Genomic DNA, 22071 nt, shown 5'->3' with positions numbered 1-22071 from the left:
GAAAATAAATATTACTGCCTATTTGCACGTATAATTTTTCCTATCATTTTACAGCATACAATCCAAACACTGATTATATATAATAAAACACAGCTAATGAACAGATAAACGTAATTATAAATAAATATAAAACACAATACATTTTCTTCTCAAGTAACAGAATTCTAGAACCTTATGTTGAAATTGGCTGTTATAAATTCGAATCAGTCAAGAGTTTTATTTGCTTGGGATCAATTATTTCTCATGGTAACAGAATTTCTCTTGAGTTAAAGAACCCACTTTTTTAGCTAATAGGGTAGTATGTGGATTAAGAAGATTTTTTAAATCCAGGTTCCATTTGGGAAAAAGCTATTTTTCGGGCAGTAGTATTTGTATGGCAGTTCATTAAGTAATGTTTCCGATTTAATGTTCACATTTTTATTTTGGTCGAAATGGAAACTTTATGGTGTTAGAAGGGAGATTTACTCAAATTTAGTTGAATAGTTCTTCTGTCTGTATCACCAACTTATGACTGCTCTGAATTTTATTAATTACGAAATTAATAACGACGAAATTAAAATTATTAAAAATCATAACGCTTTAAGTATCACTCAATTATTTAGGTTAAAAAGACATTTCTTTCTTCGTTGATTAATTAGCATCCAACAAAATGCTTGCTTAAACCAAAAGTAACGACTTATTGTTCTACTGTTGACTTATCCATAACATTGTTTCTTTCTGTTTAATATCTATTCAAAAGGTTACATTTCCTTTCAAACATTCTTCATTTCTAAGCGTAATAAAAAAACTGTTCATATCACTTTTTTATTTTTTAATGAATTGTATGAATTACATCAATCAAAATTACTCTGATTCAATTCTTGAATGGCTGTCGTACGGCAATTCTCTTTTATTAATTGTTGGTTATGAAGAAAAAATTTTTTTCTCTTTCAGTCACGTCTGTTAAATCAAAGTAAGTACTATTTAGTTGTTCAATTCCTATTTGCAATTAGAAATGTTATTTTTAATGGGATATCTTATTTCATCTCGATATGATGTGGAAAACGCACTTTTATTTGTATTAATTGAAGGTTCACATGCATTTGAATGCCAAAACTTACCAACTTCCTGTCGTAGGATAAACATAATGTCAAATTATTTGACAAACGCAACGTTGTTTGGTGAAAACTATAGTTACGAAAATTACTTCTTCGAGTTTCAGAGAAACAATAAACCATCTCTTCTTCAAAGCAACAATCGCTGCTTTGCTACAAAAGTAGCAGAATTTTTGGTATGTTTGGTTTTCTTCCTTAGTAGAATTCCATTTCTTGCACTGAAGAAAGCGTTATGAAATGACGTAACGCTTGTATGAAATATGCACTGCAATTTTACGCTAACCAGCATTGTATTTGTCTACTTATGTCCCCTTCAGGAATCTTCCGAACCGTCTGTTGATTATTTTTTTTTCTACATACCATTTCAAAATCAAAATCTATGTAGCAGATTTGTTATAGGACTTTCGAGACCTGTTTCTGTTCTGCATATTTCAAAATAATAATTTACGAAAAAGAAAGTGATGACTTTTGAATTTTATGTAGAATAGAAAAATTCAACAGATGTACTGGTAATAACTCTTACATAAATAGACAAAATACAATCATAGTCAGTGCTGATGAGAGGTCATGTCAGCCTAGTCGGAAATTAGGAGCCCGATCCTGGGTAGGGCCCTGGCTCGGAAACAGAGTAGTAAAAAATTTATTAGATTTGCAGGGAGAGCGGTTCGATGCTGACAAATGACCCATCCCAGGCTCTCGGCGGCCCTGAACATAGTTAGAGCTGTACTGAAAATTGAAAGCTAAAAGTTACACCAAATTTTTCTTATCGTAAATGAAGTGTAGAAAATATTGGAGAAATAATCCAAATACTCTGAATATTTGAAGCCTTCAAATCAGAATTTCAACCATCTTCGACCATGTATAATCATTTCCAAAATGCTCCTTTGTCATTCCACGTTGTAACGCCAATGATATCCGAAATGATACAGTCGATGAAAATAATGAAAAAAAAAGCGGTAATCATTTTCACTGCACTAACTCTTGAGAACCAACCCTAAAAGGCCCCCACAAATGACATTTGTTAGCCTTGAAAGGACTCTTATCTCTTTAAATCTGATCATTAGTTTGCTTCAGAGTATCTCTGTATCTAGCGCCAGGAATTCTCGCCGAATTTTCGCGAACGGCAAGCAATGTTTTTTTGTTTAGAATATGTATTTTTAATTTTTTTTAGTGGTACTTATCCGAATTCTAAAGCATAAATTTACTGATTCCGTTTCTTTCAGATGTCATCAAGTATTAGGATGTCCTCGACATTAGGAATGCTTGATGACGCAAATAGACTTTGTGTACCCTAAGTTATCTTCGAAGGTTTTATAGGAGCCTAAAATATCGAGGCCACAGAAGGTGAATTTAAGTTAATTTGTATTGAAAACCGATGTGTTTTCGTTGATGTTATCGAAAAATTCGGTTTAAATTTTCTTAGTTTTTAGCAGTTAAAATCCATCTACTCTTCGCTTTAAAATACAACAAACAACAATATATCAGCTGGATTTCCATCGTAGGCCCGCTTGCTGTATCTTTGGTTGTAAATCAAGAAAGAAAAAAAATCTCTGTTGCTTCATATCAATTTACTGAAAACAATTGCAATCAATCTTTTTTTTGTTTCATCTCCACCCTTAGGTTAAGGATCATGTGATGTTCTTGTAAACAATGATGCCATTAGAAAGGAAAGAAAAAATGAGTATTTTCACTTTCTGTTCAGGCTTAAAAAAAACATTAAATAAGATTTCAGTACTTCTTTTAAAAAGGGACGAAAGAAAAAATTGCAATGATTATGACTCCCAAAGTAGTCTATGCCGTTCTCCAACGGGTGAGTGAAAATAAGTGAGAAGAAAAAAAATTGAGAGAGAGAGAGAGAGAGGGTGCAGGAGATGCAAATAAATTTCCACGAGTGGATCCATTTTAAGCAAGTCATCATAATAATTAAGGCGTTTTTTTAAGTGCTTTTATAGTGTACCAAACGCAAATTTTTAGGGGAGAGTGGATCAAAGCGGGTAGGTTTTCGAAGAACGCTCGAAAATTGTAGTTTTTAGATTTTATTCGTAACAATTTCGGTTTTATTTCTTAGCAGGGTTCTTGAAATTCAAAATAAAAAATGATTTTTGTATTATTTCAAACCCAATATTTATTTATTATCAAACTTAACAAACTTGTGAAAAAAACCATATTGCCCTACCCATTGAGCCCAAAGCGGGTAAGCTTAACAAATTGTGGTTTGGTACATCTTCAATCAAATATGAAGTTATACCGTAAAACGGTACAACTTTGTGCCAAGGGGGCAACCATGCGGCCACTATTGCCATGGTGATGATTTTGCTCTCAAGTGCGCTTCTTATTCAAACTTACGAGCTCGGAAAAAAATTCACCAGGTAGTGTAATCATTTAGGTATTTAAAGACGCTTTATCAGAGATTGCCGTTGTTATAGTATACTTTAGACTAGTCAACCCGTGCGGAACTCCGCACTGTACTTCAAATCGTTTCATAAGGCATTTCGCTCTTTAAAAATTTCAAAGAAAGAATATTGTGAAGAAAAACCGAAAAAAGTAAACGGAAAAAAGTAAGCGCACAAGAGAAGGCATGTAATTTGAAGACATCAGTAACAAAACCTCGTTAAATACAACATTGTGATAATTTGATCATCGCTCCCCTTTTGGTTGTACGTATTTTCAATGCAAATATAAATATCATTAAAAGTGTGGCTGAGTGACACGTGAAAAATCAGTAATTTTGCATGTGAAAAAACAGGTTGTGGTAAATACAGTCCTGCCCATGTGAGCATCTGACGGAAAAAAAAAGAAACATTAAAGAGATATTTAGTGGCACGGATTTGAACTGGCGCCATTCTGATTAACAGTACGACGCACCAACAAACCTAGCAAATGTGCCTTCCTTTTCGAATGCTATTCATTGAAGGAATGCGTAATAAAACACAGTAAAAAAGTTTTTCGCCGAAAAAATATAAGATCATGCGTCTATGTTTTGTCATTAGCCAGCATGATACGATTTAAAATTCGTAAAACATGGAATTTGATTAAAGAATGAGGAAGATCTCACGCAGCGATTGAAACAAACATTCTAAAGAAGTAATAAATTCGGTTGAAAAAATAAGTGTTTTTATTTTTGAATATTCAACAATTTCCCATAGCATGCTTCTTTAACCTGTACGACTTAAAAGCCCGCACTTGTTTTTCTTTTAATCGAACACTTAAAATCCAAAACCAAAACCAGTTGAACTGAGTCCGTTTTTTAAGTGTAATTTTTCGAACGTAGACAAAAAGTTTTTTTTTTTTTTTCCAGCCGAAAGCAGAGGAGTAGAAAATGATTTCTTACTATTGAAGTTGATAGTAATTTTAATGTTTTATATCGTATTCGAATAAATAATTAAGGATTTACTGGTTGAAACTCATAGTTTTAATTTGGCGTAGTATTTTTTCATTTGTTCAAAAGTTCGAACACTGCTATTAGAACAATCTCCATTTCAGCATACAATGAAAATGTTTTTCTGCACAAAAAAGATTCCCTTGCGGTATATCTAATACTTTTTTTTATGATTACATTATGCTCAGTGGTCTGGACGGAGTCTAAGCTTTAAAAAAAAGGGAAGAACACCCTTTGATTAGCAGTCAACTTATCTGAATGATAACTGTAGCCTGCATAAAGGAGTCGAAACACCAAATAGCATTCCCACTGCATTTATTTTATTACGTGTGTTATCTGTTGTATGTTATGAGTACATGTAATGCGTAATATTACTGTAAATTTGCTATTATGTCGGACAGCCCGAACTGGCCCGAAGTTCAGACAGTTTATAGCCGAACGCTCTACCAAAAAAAAAAACCCACAGGTAATTTTAAATTTTTTTTCTTGCTGAGAAGTGTTTTTATTTTTGAAAATTTTTACAATTTGTTATCGCAGGCTGTTTGAACCGTTATGACTTAGATGGCAGCACGTGTTCATCATTTAACAGCACGGTTAAAATACAAAATAATTTGAACTAAGTTCTTTTTTAAGTGTAGCTTTTCAAATGTAGTAAAAATGTGATACGCTATTTGTTTTTGGTTTTTTTTTTTTTTTTTTTTGGTTTTTTTTTTTTTTTTCAAAAAAGAAGAAAAATATATATATTACCCTTTAAATTGAGGTAGTATTTTTTTTAATTTGTACAAAGAGTCAAAAACTCATTAGAAGAATCTATATTTCAACAGACGATTTATTATATTTTACTGAACAAAAAACAATTCCAATGTAAACAGAAATCTTAAACCTGATACTTATATTTTCGCTTACATTATGCTTTAATTTTCTTCCCGGAGCCAAAGCTTAAAAAAAAACCCTTACAATTAAGTATCAATTTAGCTCCGTGTTGCATCAAATTTTCATAACAGCTAGGAGCGTTTCTACCTCATGTATTCCCTCATATTTGTTATTCATTGTTCATGTAATGCGTGATATTTTTCTAATTTTTTGATGCAGATTGTCTAGACGTGGGCCCGAACACGCATTCTCCTGGTTACCAGTCGAACGCTCTATTCAGCTCTGTCGGTAACAGTGCAAGTTAATGTTATAAAATTTAACCGAAAACCTCATTCTGGTTCTTTAGAAAACAGGTTTTTTTTGCCCGAAAAAACAATTTTTAGACCGTGGGTCTATTTTTCGTCAGTAGCCTGCACGAAGAGCTTTAAAATAAGGTGTAAATCAAAGAAATCGATCAAGAATTGAGGAAAATCTCGTGTAGAAACTAAAAACAGGTTACAGAAATAATATATAAGGATAACTTAGTCGTTGTTTGTGCGTGATTCGACTCACTCGTGGAAGAGCCAACAAAAGTCTCCTTTATGCATACTATTTATACTGTTTTCCAAGATCTGATAAGTTCAGATTTGCTTTACTATTTTGTCAGTTATGAATTAAGATAATACGCTTGTTGACTTAAAATGTTTCATAGTTTTCACAAACTCTCAACATTTATCGAAAATGGGAATGTTGGAGTACAACAATGGGTCACCTATTTTTCACGGTTTTTAGTGACTTGGAGCTTCATTTTATTCTCTGTAGGGAGGGATGCTTTTGTCATATTTGTATTATTTAGTGTAAATAATGACAAGAAAAGACAGAAGAAAGCTTGTGGGTGGCCCTATCGCCCGTATTCATAGGAGTTTTTGCAGAAGGTGCTAACTGAAATCCGGATCAAATATACACTGATATAACTTATAAAAATTACTTATTTTGATGAGATTTGAAATGTAAAATGTGATTTCACATTTCAGTCTTTTTTTTTTTTTTTTTTTTTTTGGACTCATTTAAAACTTGTCTGACCTACGTATTTTTTGACAACTAAGTATAGATAGCCTAACCTTTAGTTGGTGAGATGTTTCTACTTTTCAAATGTTTCTATGTCAAAATCTAGGCAGATAGTAAAGAACGTTGCCTGCATTTACCCTGTTGAACTTTATTAATCACTCAAGACGACACGTGATGATTAAAATGATTAAACCTTAATTTTTTTTAAAAAAAAAAGGTAATTGATGGACTAAAAAAATTCTTTATACATTTTCAAGCAATGGGCAACTTGCAGCCTCAGACAGCAATAGGCCAGATCAAGTTTTCAATGTGTTTTCTAATCTTAAATGAGGTGGCGGGGAACAACTATGGGCCACTGGGAAAAAATTCCCCTTCCTCTTCTTTCCAACTGAGCTTGCTTTTAAACATTTCATTTAAAAGACGAGATGTATAGCTACCATTGCTAAAGTCCTCAAACGGCAAAATTGGAATTCTAGGCCTAAAAACGCAGTTTTAGACCGCTTACTAGACGGTCTTTGGTGATGCTAGGAAAGTTTGAGGGGTCTTCGGGGAAATATTTGGAAATTGAAATCTTAAAAACGCCATTATACACTGTAAAAAAAATCTGTAAAATTTACGGAAAAAACTGTCAGCCAGGACGCCAGTTTTCTTCCGTTTATTTTACAGAAATCTTCCGTATTTTTATTATTTATTCAAGCTGATTTATTATTTTATGAAGATTAAAAAATGAAACTATACTTTTATAAATACATTTCAATATTTACTATACTACTACGAAATACATGTATACAAAGGTAAATTTCCGAATATGCCTCTGTAACAGATGACAAAAAAACATAATAATAAAATATTGATTAGGATGCAATGAAATGGAAGTTGCAAACGATTTAAGACTTACTCGCTTTAAATAAATATAAGATCAAAAAACTCGAGCACGAGAACCAAAATCCAAACAGGCGGGCGAAATTTCGAAGAAAAACGAAGTACGCGTTGAGGCGATGGTAACAGTTAACGCTTATAACCAGTTACAGATTCAAAAAAAACAGAGAAATCCTGTATTTTATTACGAACAGTTTTTTTCTGTAAAAAATACGGATAACTTCTTCAAAATTTACAGTTTTTTTTTACAGTGTAGGTTATATTTGTTAACCTTAGTGTAATGAAAGGAATGGGACTTTTTGAAGTTGCCCCAGATTGATTTTTCTAAAAAAAAAATAGAGTGAAATCCATCATCCCTCCGCCTGATTTTTCGAAATTGAAGTTCTGAAAACGCAGTTGCAGACTATGTTTCGATGATGTAATATCATTAGAGGCAGAGCGGTTCTTGGGGCTCTCCCCAACAAACTAGTAAGGAAAAAAGGGGCGGGGGTGAGAGAAAGAAAAGGAGAATTTTATCTGCTAAGCAATAAGCTACATGTGTTAATTTAAAAGATTTTTTTTAAAGAATTGAGATCCCCCCCCCCCCCCCCAACATCATTTTTTTTCCTTTTGTTAAAATAACTTCGCTTTCCCAAGACACGTTCTTTTCTTGAGTAAGGGGTACGGATCCCCTGACCCTTTCTGAACACCACTGCCTGGTGCCATCTAATGCAGAATTCCCAAACGAAAACGATTCGCGGCACCCTTTGAAGAATTAAAATCTTCTCAAGGAACCCTAGTCTAGTTTAATATACATATTATATTGTTACCATGAACACTTCGCGGCACCCCTTACCTCTTCCTGCGGCACTCAGTTCGGAAACCCCCGATCTAACGTATTATGTAACGGATTCGGTGCGACTTCCACTTTCTCGAAATGAAGACACAGTTCTTGATAAAAACACAGGAAATTTATTTACACTATGTACAGGAAAGATCGTCAACAACTGCTAAATTATTCATCAGCAATTAAGCAATTATCACACAACACCGTAAACTCAACGTTTACACACGTATTTACTTCCAAATACGAAAACAACACAGCGAAATGCCTCGCAATAAACAGAGCAAATACGCTCACCGTTCGAAATCTCAATCGAAAAACTCCCCTCTTTATCACACAGGACGCTTTTATAAACACCGAAGAATTTTCCACAACATTCTTACCTCTTCTCGAAATGCGTAGACCGTTATCAAATTTTATCAATGAAAAGAAAAGAAAATAGGGGGTCGTATACTTTAGCCGAATGAAAAGGGGTTGTATATTCATTACGGGAAACTATTTACAAGTTACGTTACTACAATTACTATTTACAGGATTTGTAACAGTATTATAATTATTATTATCACTATCATTATTTATTTATTTATTTATTTTTATTTTATTTATTTATTTATTTATTTATTGTAACTAAAAGTTTAGAAATTATTTGTGAGCAAACTAAAACCAAATAATAACTATCTTTAATAAAAAATTTTCTTCCCGATTTTGGAGGGGTCCCGGCCCCCCTCAGCCCCCTTCCTTATATGCGCCCTTAAGGCATAGGGTGTAAAGCTTGTTAAGTTGTTGCAAACGGAAGTAGTTTTGAAATACAACTTTTCTCAGCCAATAATTAGTTTTTAATTCCAACCCAAAATTCCTTGAAGGAAATCAGAATTAAACGTGTTTCAGGTTTCAGAGCGGATGAGCATTGAAGTTCAGTTTATGATTCTTTCTCCGGGTATGGAAATTGAACAGTGTCATATATTTCCATTGCTGAATGGATTTTGTACCAACGATTTGACGCTCTTATGAGTGTGCTGGAGTACTCCGACAGAATTTTATTAGATTGCTCAAATACTCTGTAGCAATGCTATTTTTATTTCCTTTTGCATAGTAAAGGAAGTATTGTGATCGCGAAAAACATTTCACTCTAATGTCGTCTTAAATACCCTTTGCTCACCTCCGAATGAATGTTGAGTGATTTTTTTTCGGCCCCTTGGCACATGTATATCTTTACTAATAATAAAGCTGAAAGTCTCTCTGTCTGGATGTCTGGATCTCTGTGACGCGCATAGCGCCTAGACCGTTCTGCTGATTTTTATGAAGTTTGGCACAAAGTTAGTTTGTAGCATGAGGGTCTGCACCTCGAAGCGATTTTTTGAAAATTCGATTTTGTTTTGTTTTTTTCTATTCCAATTTTAAGAACATTTTCCGGAGCAAAATTATCATACGATGGACGAGTAAATTACGAAATTATCATGACGTGGAATGGGAGAGCGAATGAACATAGCCAATTGGCGAGAAATTCATCATCCATTTATTTCTAAATATACAGACGAAACAGATGATCTTTTAATTTTCTACTACGGTCAAAGTCGTGCGGGTACCACTAGTACTCCGAGTAGCATCAACTCATCGGCCGATCATCGGCCTTTCAACGAATCCGATCAAACTTTGATCTGCCGATGATCGGATTCCGATGAGTTGTCATCGGAAATTGCTCCAATATGTCTCATCGGCAATAGTAGAATCCGATCATCGAAATCCGAAAAATTTTGCTCCCTATATCGATGAGATTTGGAGCAATATACGAGCAGTGCTGATCCGAGCGATGAATTTTGGATGAAAATACGATGAGATTTGGAGCAATATACGTGCAGTGCTGTTCCAAGGCGATGAATTTAGAATCAATTTCGGATGAAAATACGATGAGATTTAGAGCAATATACGAGCAGTGCTGTTCCGAGGCGATGAATTTAAGATGAAAATACGATGAGATTTAGAGCAATATACCAGCCGTTCTGTTCCGAGGCGATGAAGTTAGGGTGAAAATACGATGAGATTTAGAGCAATATACGAGCAGTGCTGTTCCAAGGCGATGAATTTAGAATCAATTTCGGATGAAAATACGATGAGATTTAGAGCAATATACGAGCAGTACTGTTTCCGAGGCGATGAATTTAAGATGAAAATACGATGAGACTTTAGAGCAATATACGAGCAGTACTGTTCCGAGGCGATGAAGTTAGGGTGAAAATACGATGAGATTTAGAGCAATAGACGAGCAGTACTGTTCCGAGGCAATAAATTTAAGATTAACAAACGAGATTTGGAGCTATATACGATCAGAAGTATATTATACCTAAGAAGGTATAATATACTTCATTTATTGTTTAAATGATTGCCAAAATAATTTATTGTTTTCAGTACAAAAGTGTGTCTATATCTCTAACATACTCCTTCTAAGTCGAAGTTTTTACGAAAGTTTCGTTTACATTTTATGCATAAAAATGCAGCCAAAATAAGAAAAAAAGTTTTTTTTTTTCCACTTCAGCACATTGTTTTTTCTTATCCATTAGTATGAGGGGGATAATTAAAAAACAGTAGTGCTCCTAAATGCGCACAGTGATGCAAGACTGCGTGAAAAGTAGCCGATAGGGCCTTAGGCGGCGAGTGGGGCTTTGTAAGTGCGTTGGAAATTTTTTTTTATGAACTTGAACATGCAGGGGAAGCGTTTTATTTTGACAAATCTGAACTAGATCCGGTAACTTAACTGTTTTACTAGTAAGACTAATTTTAGGAGAATGAAGAAAAGAAAAAGTGGTCAACAATTAACGCTATCTACTGGAGTTACGGTTAATGAACTGGAGTTAGGGTTAAAATTTCAACTATCAAAATATCATCAATGAGGCAATTGCTTCGTTCAAATGTCGAAGCAATTTTCACCCGTCATACTTTGACGAGCGACTCTCTAGTTTAAGAAGTATTGCTCTTAGCGCGTCTACATAAATACACGCACCCATTATTAAAAATCATTATTTATTTGATAGACGAAAATGGAAGCAGTGTGGGATCCACGTGATATGAATGGGTCTCTAGAAGAAGGGAATACGTTACACTTGTGTGATCTTCATTATTAATATTTAGTCCTTCCTGTCCTAGAAGAAGGGCATATATTACAAATTAAGAATAAAATTTTTAATTTGTAACATATGCCCTTTTCTAGGAACCCATTTCTATGTTTTAATTCATGACGCACAATAGTTGCAGGGCATTTTCTTCACAGCAATGCAGTGATGGATTTATCATCATGTCACAATGAATTCCCCGATTAGGCAACGATCTCTTTAACTTTCCGTCTGCGGGTATTTTGATCCAAACTCAGTGTTAGTATTGCTATAAAAACACGTTTTATTTAATAATCTCTTGACTTAATGTACTTTATCGTGAGAACAAGCGTAGAACTGAAACAGACATATGACTGCATGAAAATGCTGAGAAAATGGGTAAATACAAAAGAGTATGCGAGTTTTCACCATGTTTCTGACGAGGAGCCAAGATGCTTAAAATCAGAAAAATACGATTACAAAAATAGTGTTCCGTACCAAATGAATTGTTCGTCACTCTTACAACATTTCTAAGTTAGTAACATTCGAAGTGTTTCATTTTTAAATAGAAGTGTTTATAAGCAGCAAAAAATGCATGTGGTATCCGACGCAGGAGGATCGAGTTTTCTTCTGCTACAGTACCCACATTACCGTATAATATCGTGATTATCCGCAGTGACTTCAGGTGAATAGGATCCATTGCGAGGGAACACACCATGACATAGTGGTCAAACACCCAACAAAAAGCATTGCGATAGACCCCCAAACTTGTAAATCCGCCACTTTTTCATAGCGATATTTTTCTTGCAAAAAAAATCAAACTTTTTTTTTTTCTTTTGGGAAAAGGATACAAGAAATTAGTTACTGTTACTCCTGCTCTTAAATGTCTTTACTGTTGCTCTTGTCGATATATGCGTTTGACAGAATTAAAAGGGGTCGCCGCTGAACTCTCCCCTCCCCCTTTTCATACATACGTTTGCATTTTTTTTTTTTTTTTTTGTCCTCGTGGTAACTCTGTCTGAAATAGGGCTCCAAGCATAGTTTTAATTTTTAATACTTGTTTTATTTTCTAATAATAATAGATTCTTTGCTTTCTTTTTCTTCTGCTTTTTTTTTTCTTTTAATAAATGACTAATTTATGTTTTTTGTACATACTTTTCAAAATTCTGGTGTTTAACAAAAATTTCAAAATTAATGCCTTTTTGAAAGAAAAAAAAAGAGAAATGAATTGTTATAAATATAGCTGATAAATATATGTTCTGTATTTTTAGCAGTAAGTTACCACCCCTAAGCCAGGGCTAAGTGAGAAAAATCACAAACGCTTCAATGGTCAAAATCAGTTTTCAATGAGATACGCCTTTGGGAACGCCATCCAATCAGGAACCGGCGCAGTGGCTGATCCACTGTGTGGGGGGGGGGGGGGGCGATTTGGGTGATCATCTCCTCCCACAAAAGGTTTGTAATTGAAAAATTTCAGGGAAAAGGTCACCCAAACTCTCCCTCCCCCCCCCTCACCAACACATCACACATTCACTTACAACTGTATTTTTAAGACTTTTATTTCCAAAAAATTTTCAAGGGAGAATCCCTCAAACCCCTCTCCCCAATATCATCGTAGATTGCCAAAATTTTGAATTTTTAGAGCTTTAATTTCAGAAAAATTCGCGGGAATCGAAAATTTTTTTCGAAAATGTCGTTAATGAGGGCCTTCAATTACGTTTTTAGAACTTCAACTCCAAAAAAAATTCCCAAGGAGAGCCTCCGATCCCGAGCTTTGCCCCTAACATCAATGAAGATCCCACTAACATTACATTTTGGAAGCTTCAGTATCGAAAAAATTGGTTGATAGTTCCGCTCTTGTTCCCATCCTTTCCTTTAATGCTACCAAAGATTACCAACTATCGCATTTCAAGGCTCCAATTTCGAATAATTTCCGACGTCATAAAAGATGGCTTACAACCGTTGTTTTCAGGACTTCAATTTCGAAAATTTTCCGGAGAGGAGCCCCTATGTCCTTCTTTCCTCATCTTTTAACATCATTCAAAGATCGTCTGAAAAAGACTGTTTTTGGGACTCCTACATCGAAAAGTTTCTGGGAAAAAGTTCTGAACCCCATGTCTTTCGTTACGTCATCAAAGTTGGCCTAAAATGGAGTTTAAGGACTTCAATTCCGAATTCTTTTCCAGGGAAAAGGCTCTGAACCCCCTGGTTTTTAGAAATATATCTAAAGATATCTAAAATTGCGTTTTTGAAGCTCTAATATCAAAAACGACTGGGGAGAAGTCGAAAATATACCCTTAAATTTCAAAAATTTTCCGGAAGGGGAACCTCTAAGCCTCCCGCCTTTTCTTATCAAGCACCAAATAGTCGAAAACTACTTCGAATGGGGATTAAATTAATATTTTGACACTGCAATATTTCTTTCTTCAGGAAAAAAGTACAATATTGAGGACCTAAATAGCTACTGAGAATAGTTCACGAGTCAGGGGCGGATCCATAGGAGCCATAATGGCCCCTCCCAAAACCTTGTGATTGTTGGAATTGCTGTGATTGTAGGAATTTTTTAAAGAAGGGGGAAAAAAAAGAAAGAAAATATTATGAGAATATAACAAGGTTTAACACATGTGTTTTAGTATCCTCGAAACAGCACTATTATTTCCAAAATCTCACTCCATGGTTTACATCATTTCTTGATTTCAACTAAAGACATTTGGACCATCTTTAAATGCTGCTGTCCTCAGAGCACACCTATTGCTCACGAGACTAAAGAGGGATCGCATTTTTATGACTTTTATTTCAAAACTTTTCACGAGGTGGGAGAGCCCCCTTTTCCCATGCTTCTCCACAAATGCCACGAAAGGTAACCAAAATTGAAGTTGAAGACTTCAATTTGGAAAATGTTTCAAATTGAGAGCTGGAATTTAGCTTTCCCAGCTTTTATCCCTTAACTTGCCTAAAGGCAGCTTAAATGGCCTTTTTTAGGGCTTCAATTACAATCGGTTTTCGATAGGACTCCCCCCCCCCCCTAGTTAATATCATGATGATAGCTTTAAATTGAGGTTTCTGGAGTGAGAGCTCAGAAATCATCCCTTTCTCTAATCTGTCTGAAAACAGCTTAAATCTGAACTTTTAGAGCGTCAATGGGAAAATCTTTCCAGGAAGGGGAGATTCCAACCCTCAATCACCCTTCTAACGGTGCATTTTTTGGCTGGACAGCAGAAGAGCAGGAGCACCCACCCCCTCTCCTAATTTCTCAACATATAATAGCAGAATATTTCAGATTCTAAGCTTTATTTTCATAAAATATTTTGGTGTCAGCACCGAACCCAGACCTTTCTTCTTGCATTAGGCTCCTAAATCCATCTCCCTCAATCAACGTCGAGATAGCCTAAAATTGAATTCTTAAAACTACATTTTAACAAAATTTCTGAGGAGTTTGTTTGAAAACTTCGAATGTCCCCTCCCAAAATAATCGGCTAGATTCGCCACTGTTTTCTTGTTGTACGCACTTTTTCTACCCTTTGGAAAGCCATATGGCCCCCGCTGTGAAAGTCTTAAGCAGTTTTTAAATTGCATGTATGGTCTGTAGTTCAAGAACGAATACTATTCTAGTTTCATGATGAATTTCTATAATGTTATTTCGATGAAATGGTGCGGGGTTCGGGTGGAGCTCCCTCGCTCTCCTTGCAGTTCGTTTCAAATTTTTCCAAGAGTTGTTGGGGAGAGGGGGAGGAGACCAACGCAAGTTATATCATTAACAACATAACATGTAACTGAAGAGGAGTGGCCTACAGTATATATCTCCCATTCATTCTGATCTTCGCTTCGAACGTAATGTAATGTAAAGATCCTCATCCGCATGGTTACGTGTTTACATTTCCCCCATTCCTTTTAACTTTCTTGGAGATGTTTTATTGTTTTGATGCCTTGGATCCAAATTCAAGCTAAATTGGTTCTTGAATCTGACCTATCTCGATGCTGTTTTATGCTTGGAATCCAGAAGATGTAGCTTACAAATTCCTCTGAAGTTTTGCTATTAGGATATGACTAGCAAACGGCTGCTTGTGTCAATTTTGTGTTTGACTGTAATATTGTTCTGAAAACATTTAAATAATGTATCTAATTTAAAATAAATCAGCTACTGCTATTGAATAACAGTGGCATTTTCAATGACCATACGTATTTTCGCCAGAAGCTCGATTTTAAAAATTATAATTTTTTTAAAAGTATGAACCTACGAAAACTTATATTCCTCTCTTAGCTTCATGAGTGCATAAGCTTTAAGGTGCTACTGTAGATAACGTAAAAAAGAGCAATGGAAACTCAATTTAATACTGTTCAGGATATCTATGATTCAGATATTCATGCTTCTCGTGATTCCAAATTCTCAAAATATCGCCAAATGTTTACAAATCCGAAATGTTATTTACTATTTTTCTGTCTTATTGGTATTTTACAAGGAGCCTATTTCTCTTATTTTATTGGAATTTTATCAACATTAGAGAAGCGTTACTCATTTGATAGTTCAGTCACTGGCATCATATTGATTGCAGATAATTTAAGCCCAGCGCTCTTCAGTATTTTTATGGGTTATTATGGAAAGCGATTCCACAGGCCAAAATTGATTACTTTTAGTATGATGGTGTCGGTTTTCAGTTGCTTTCTCTGTTGTTTACCTTACTTAATGTATGGTTCTGTAATAAAGAGAAATCATACTGCTGTTAATATTACTACAAAATTGTGTGACCATGTAATTACCAAGCCTAAGTGTGATAATTCTACACTTTCTGAAAGCTTTATAGCTATCAGTTTATTTTTCTTTGCCAATTTTTTGAATGGTTTTGGCTCTATGGGATATTATACGATTGGCACTCCATATTTAGACGATAGTGTCAAGAAAAGGGATTCACCACTGTATATAGGTAAGCAGGAAGAAAAAGGAACATTTCGAAATACTTGTTAACATAAATATGATATTCTACATTGAAAATTTTGTTTGATACTTTTCCATTGTGCATCAAGGCACATTTTTAATCTTGATTATTATGTTTCATTTTATTTATTATTGTGCTATGTTTAATCATGGTTGTATGAAATTAAGTTTCAAACTTTGAGGTTCAAGAGAAAAAAAAATATTTATGTATATCCCTTATTTTTACTTGTTCTCTATTCTCCCCAATTACTTTTTTTATTCAATTATTTATTCTTTTTCTTTTACATGAATAAGAATTTATCTTTTGTGCATTAGGATTTACTTTAATTTCCTGTTTCAGGTACCAAATACGTATTTCGAGTTATTGGACCCACTTTAGGATTCATGTTGTCATCATTTTGCCTTAGTTTTTATGAAAATCCTTTCAGTATGTTATTTGTAACTACTTATTTATGTAGTAAATTATGTTTCACTTTGTAAATCAAGCAATGTGTAATGTATTGAAAAAGTATTTGTGCCAAAATTTGATGGTTAAATATTTTCCTTCTTATTTTTGGTTTTTCAATGTTTCAGCTTTTTCACTTTCACATTTTTACTTTCATTTAAAGGAACTTAAAACTGTGCAGTACACTGTAATAGCAGAAATCTTTTAACAATGACCAACTTTTGTTGTTTATATTTAACTATTTAAGAACTTTAAATTGATGTTAATCATCACTAATTTGTTGTTGTTCCTATTTTCCCGATTTTTATAAAAAATACTTATTTTATTTTTTCTAAACTAGAATGAGATGTTGCCAATCCTGTACCAAATTAATTTTATTTTTTGCTAGAAATGCAATTTTTTCTAAATTTGTTCAAGGGCAATTCCACGAACAAGTGGACATGAGGGTTGAAATTTAAAAATTGGATAATCCTGATAGTAATACATCAAATTAAAGCTAATAACATGAGGTTCTTGAAATTATAAAGAAAATTTTAATAAAAGTAACTTTCTTTTTTTTTTGAGCCTAAAGTTAACGTAATATAACGAACTTATATTTACGAAAAACATAATATTTTCGAACACCCAGGAATACTAACAGGATAATTTTTGTATGTGTGTGTGTATATTACTATTTGTGATATTTGTTTATCCTTTGGAACACTTAATTTTTTGTAACAAAATATTTAACAGGATTTTTAGTAGGGCTCGACTCGACCGATGGCATTTTTTGGCCGATGCCGATTGTTCAAAGATGGCCGATGGCCGATTGTTTTCCTCCAAATGGCCGATGGCCGATGGCCGATGTTGTTGGCCGATGGCAAAAAAAATCGAACAGAAATAAACTGATAAGATTGTCAGGTTTAAAGGATCATTGATTCATTTCACTTTACTTTCTTTCGACGAATAAGGAATTGTAATCACAAAATATATTTATCAGATTTCGACCTAAATTTATATTTTACGATCACCCAATTTAAACTTCACAAGTTTTTTCGGCACATCTGTACATGCATATGTACCTAAGAACATATAGATGACCGAAATTTCCATTTTGAACTCCTCCTTAGTTAATTATCGCAAACTCACTTGTGATGTCTTCATCCGCGTAAACTTGCGTCACTCAAAAATGTTATGAAATAGTAAGTTGGAAACTCATAAGTACGTAGTATGATCTAAAAGTTTGAGGCAAGCTGTATAAAACCTTACCCTGAATAGTTCACATTACCGAAGCACATCTATCTACAAAATTATCACCTTGAACGACTATGCACTTCTGCCAACGTTCGTATAGCTTTTAGAAGCACTGACAGCCATTTTCGCAAGTTCCTGTAAGGCTTTAACTTCATCGTGAGGAAGAAGGCGACTTTCATGTTGAGGATGCACAGTTTGGTTTGTCAATACTCTGATATGACAAGCAAATAACATAATGTTTCGTCGGACTTAGCTCCGTATGACTTTTACCTGTTCCCAGCAAAAAAGATTTGCATGGACGCCGCTTTCTTCCGTCAGGAGAAGATAAAGCTTCATCACAGAAGGTAGCGAAAAATGACTTCCATGAGTGTTTTCAAAAGTTATATGAACGCTGGAAGAGGTACATAGTCCAGTGTTGCCAGATTGGGGGAAATTTTCCCATTTTGGGGAAATCTGGGGCTCTCTGGGGAAAATTTGAGGAAATGGGTTTTGAGGGGAATTCTTTGGGGGAAAAATGTTCTTGGGGGAAAAAAACCTCGGGAAAATTTGTAATTAAATTTGCGTCTTGACATCTGGTAGTTACATTGTTTGTATCAAACAGCGTTGGTTTAGTTTTGTTCAACTTTAGGGAATTCGCATTTCATATTGTGTGGAATATTATGTACGGGATTCGCATTAATAGTTCTGCGTGGGTTTCTAGTTGATACGTGAAACAGGCAAAAATAAGTGGGATGAAGAATATTTTTGGATAAATATATATATATATATACAAAAATCATAGTTAAAATTTACAGAAGCAGAGTATTAATTGCGAGTAGAAAAAAAATATTTGGTTATTTCTTATCTTTCGGTCAGGCGCTTGTATCTATGACTAGTGGCACCTGCACGGCTTTGCCCGTAGTAGAAAAATTAAAAGGTATTTTGGTTCCCCTGTATATTTACAAATAATGCATGGTGAATTTCTCGCCAATTGGCTTGCCCACGTTACGGTTCCATATTATGATAACTTGGTAATTTAGTCTTCCATCTTATGATAATTTTGCTCGGGAAAATGTTTTTAAAATTGGAATAGAAAAAGAACAAAATTGAATTTTCGAAAAATCGCTTAAAGGTGCGCGCCCACATGCTACAAACTGATTCTTTGCCAAATTTCATGAAAATCAATCGAACGATTTAGGTGCTATGCACGTCACAGAGATCCTGACAGAGAGAGAGGGGGAGAGATCCGGAGAGAGAGACTTTCAGCTTTATTATTAGTAAAGATAAAAAAAGATAAAGAGAAAAAAAAGCAAAAATCGGAAGAAAAAAAGTTGGGGAATTTTGTAAGAAAATTTGGCTATTTGGGGGGGGGGGGGGGGGCGGGGGATTTTTTCAAGAGACAAAAATATAAGAGGAAGTCGATTCTTTTTATAAAAATTTTAGTGGAAAAATAATTTTTAAATTTGGGGAATTTTGATAGAAAACATCGCTTTTTGGGGGAAAAGTTGGAAGGGAATTGGGGAAATCTGGATTTGACCATCTGGCAACACTGACATAGTCCCTCATGGTGACCTTTTGAAGGTGGATGTGCTTCGATTATGTGAACTATTCTGGGTAAGGTTTTATACAGCTTGTCCCCCGAACTTTTGGATCGTAGTACGTACTATCTGTATAGGGTGTAGTTATGTTTTTCCTTTTTTGACTGCTGTATGATGGAAGACAAAGAACAACCAAAAAAAAAAGAATAAAATAAAAGAAAGAAAGAAAGAAAAAAAAGGAAGAGAAGCAAAGAGACTGTTTAATAACCAATTGATTTTTTTAAATTGAACATATAACTAAGATTTCAGTAATATTGTAATAATGTATAGATTTAGATACATTAAACATAGTTAAAAAACATTAAATTATGTTTTATCATTAAAATTAAGAATAAAACTATGATACCGTCAACAAATAACGCAATTAAAATTGGGAAAATTGCACGTAAACATTTTTTAGTCATCAAATTAAACAAAAAAGGTAACAGATAAATTTCAATATTAAATCATATTAGGAATATTTTTATACTTATTTAAAATTTATGAATAGAAAAGTTTGCATTTTTCATAAAAACTATAAGAGTGACATAAATTTTTCTGAAAAAAGAAATAGCATGAAAAGAGCGAGGTTCTTAAAACGCAACTACAATAAACAAACTCAATATTTACACCAAGTTAATAACTGAATACATATACTACTTGATCTGATGCACACGTAATATTGAATAATTTGATTGTTTAATCTTTTATGAAGCACTACGAACATGTTCAAATTTAATTTTTCAATTTAACAATAATTTTCTGAAATTTAAAAAATTGCATAATAGAAAATCCTTTAAACTTTTCTATAACATATTATTAAAAATATGATGAAAACGAAAATAACTTATTCATTGATTTTATATAAATACATAAAAATAGTTACTTATGCGGTAACTATTATTTAACTTACTAACTTTTTTCAATAACAGAAAAAAAAATCGATCGCTATTGATGATGCAAAAAAGATGGCGCATTACGAAATATAGGTGAAACAAATATAAGAAATACACAAAATGACATTTCTTGACCAAAATAAATAATCTCTAAATATGTAAGAAATGCTTGACACGACGAGGGTGGGTTAAGAGGGTCACCCTTTATTTTTGGGGTAACTCACAACCTTAAACTTCGGCCTCATTTTTTTAGTACAGAATCGCTACCACCAACGCCTCGGAAGAGTTTCTGTATCAACTTCAGCACTTACGAAGAAAAAATTCAAAAGTCCCTTTGATTTCCGAATTATGTCACTATTCAAAACGTCTTTAATCAATTTTGTTAGATTAATTCTCTAAATTTTTCCTAAACAAAAAATAAAGCTTGAAAAAAAAAAAAAAACCTCTAATTTTATGAATGGTGTTACTTTAAACAACTCAAAAGTACAACTACAGTTTAATTTCAGAAATTGAGGGAGTGGGAGGAGGGGCACGCAAGTGTTCTCGGAAATACAAAAAATAGTCGTAAAAAAAGAGTTCAAAGTAATCATAAACATTGAGCAGAAAAACTCTTTTAAAACTTGCACCCGAGTTTGTTTTGACGCGCAGTGACGGATTTAAAATATTGCAATTGCACAAGAGGCCCCATAACCGTAGGGGCCCGAGTTAGAAAATGCTTATGATAAATGTTTTACATTTTCTATGATTGAGAAATAGGGCCCCAAAATGTATTTTGACGGGCCCCAAACTTGTAGCTCCGCCGAAGCGATACAAAAAAGACTGCATTACTGTGATTCATATTACAAATATTGAAAAATTAAAAATTACCGTCGGTTCAACGAGAATCTAACAAAATGAAACAAAACCGGTTTCGCCATCTCATATTTGTTTGCATGGTCTCCAATTCGGCAATATATCACCAAATGATCGTCAGTCTGAGGCGCTGTATTAGTTTTGCCTTGAAATAAGTAATTAACAGCCACAAAAAAATAAGTAAATAGGCTTTTTAGAACACCCAATTGAAAACAAAAAGGGAATTGCACAACTGGAACGTACGCACACCCCACACGCGAAAATTTAGCCTTCTACAGTTTACCATTTTTGAGTTATGACTTATGAGAGATACTTACATACATCCAACCGCAAGAAACAACGCAATAATTAACTTGTTTGGTACCTGAATGCAGTATTAAAAACTCTTTCAGGGGTGATTGAAATAAAAATTCATACTGAAATTTAAGTAAACAATTTTATGTGAAAACAATAACTCACTTTACTTTGTATTAAAAAGTAAAACAACAAAGATCCTTTTTTTTCCCAAAAACATCGGCCAATTCCATCGGCTTTTCGATGTTTTTTAAGGCCGATGGGCCAATGTTTCCTGCAAGTTAACATCGGCCGCCGATGCCGATGGCTAAATTGTTGAACCATCGGCGCCGATGCATCGGTCAAATCCTAATTTTTAGTATAAATAAAGTTATAAGATCTCACTGTCACACCGGTCTCAAAAAAGATGCTTAAGTTACTGTAGCAAATGCATTCTTTCATCGAAAAACAGGAAACTTTCCAAAGTTCTGTTTGCAGGTCTGAATAGGAGTACAATGTTTAAATTTAATCAAATATTTATTTTTTGGGAAAATTTGGTGTGATAGGTATGACAAACATTTGTGACGGGTTTGATAAAATCATTGAGACAGATGTAACATCATTTAAAATAGCTTTTAAAAACTTTCTAAATGAAATAAGCATTGTAGTTTAAAAAAATATCTGAAAATCTTATCACATGAC

General features: G+C 34.0%; 1 pseudogene; it reads left to right on the top strand.

The window, feature by feature from the left end:
* Nucleotides 1–15583: 15583 nt before the first annotated feature.
* LOC129222901 (solute carrier organic anion transporter family member 74D-like) overlaps nucleotides 15584–22071 on the top strand; it is a 34741-nt pseudogene continuing 28253 nt past the window's right edge.

The sequence above is a fragment of the Uloborus diversus genome, chromosome 5, assembly GCF_026930045.1.
Source record: "Uloborus diversus isolate 005 chromosome 5, Udiv.v.3.1, whole genome shotgun sequence".
Classification (NCBI taxonomy): Eukaryota; Metazoa; Arthropoda; class Arachnida; order Araneae; family Uloboridae; genus Uloborus; species Uloborus diversus.
This window is presented reverse-complemented; position numbering and strand designations above follow the sequence as displayed.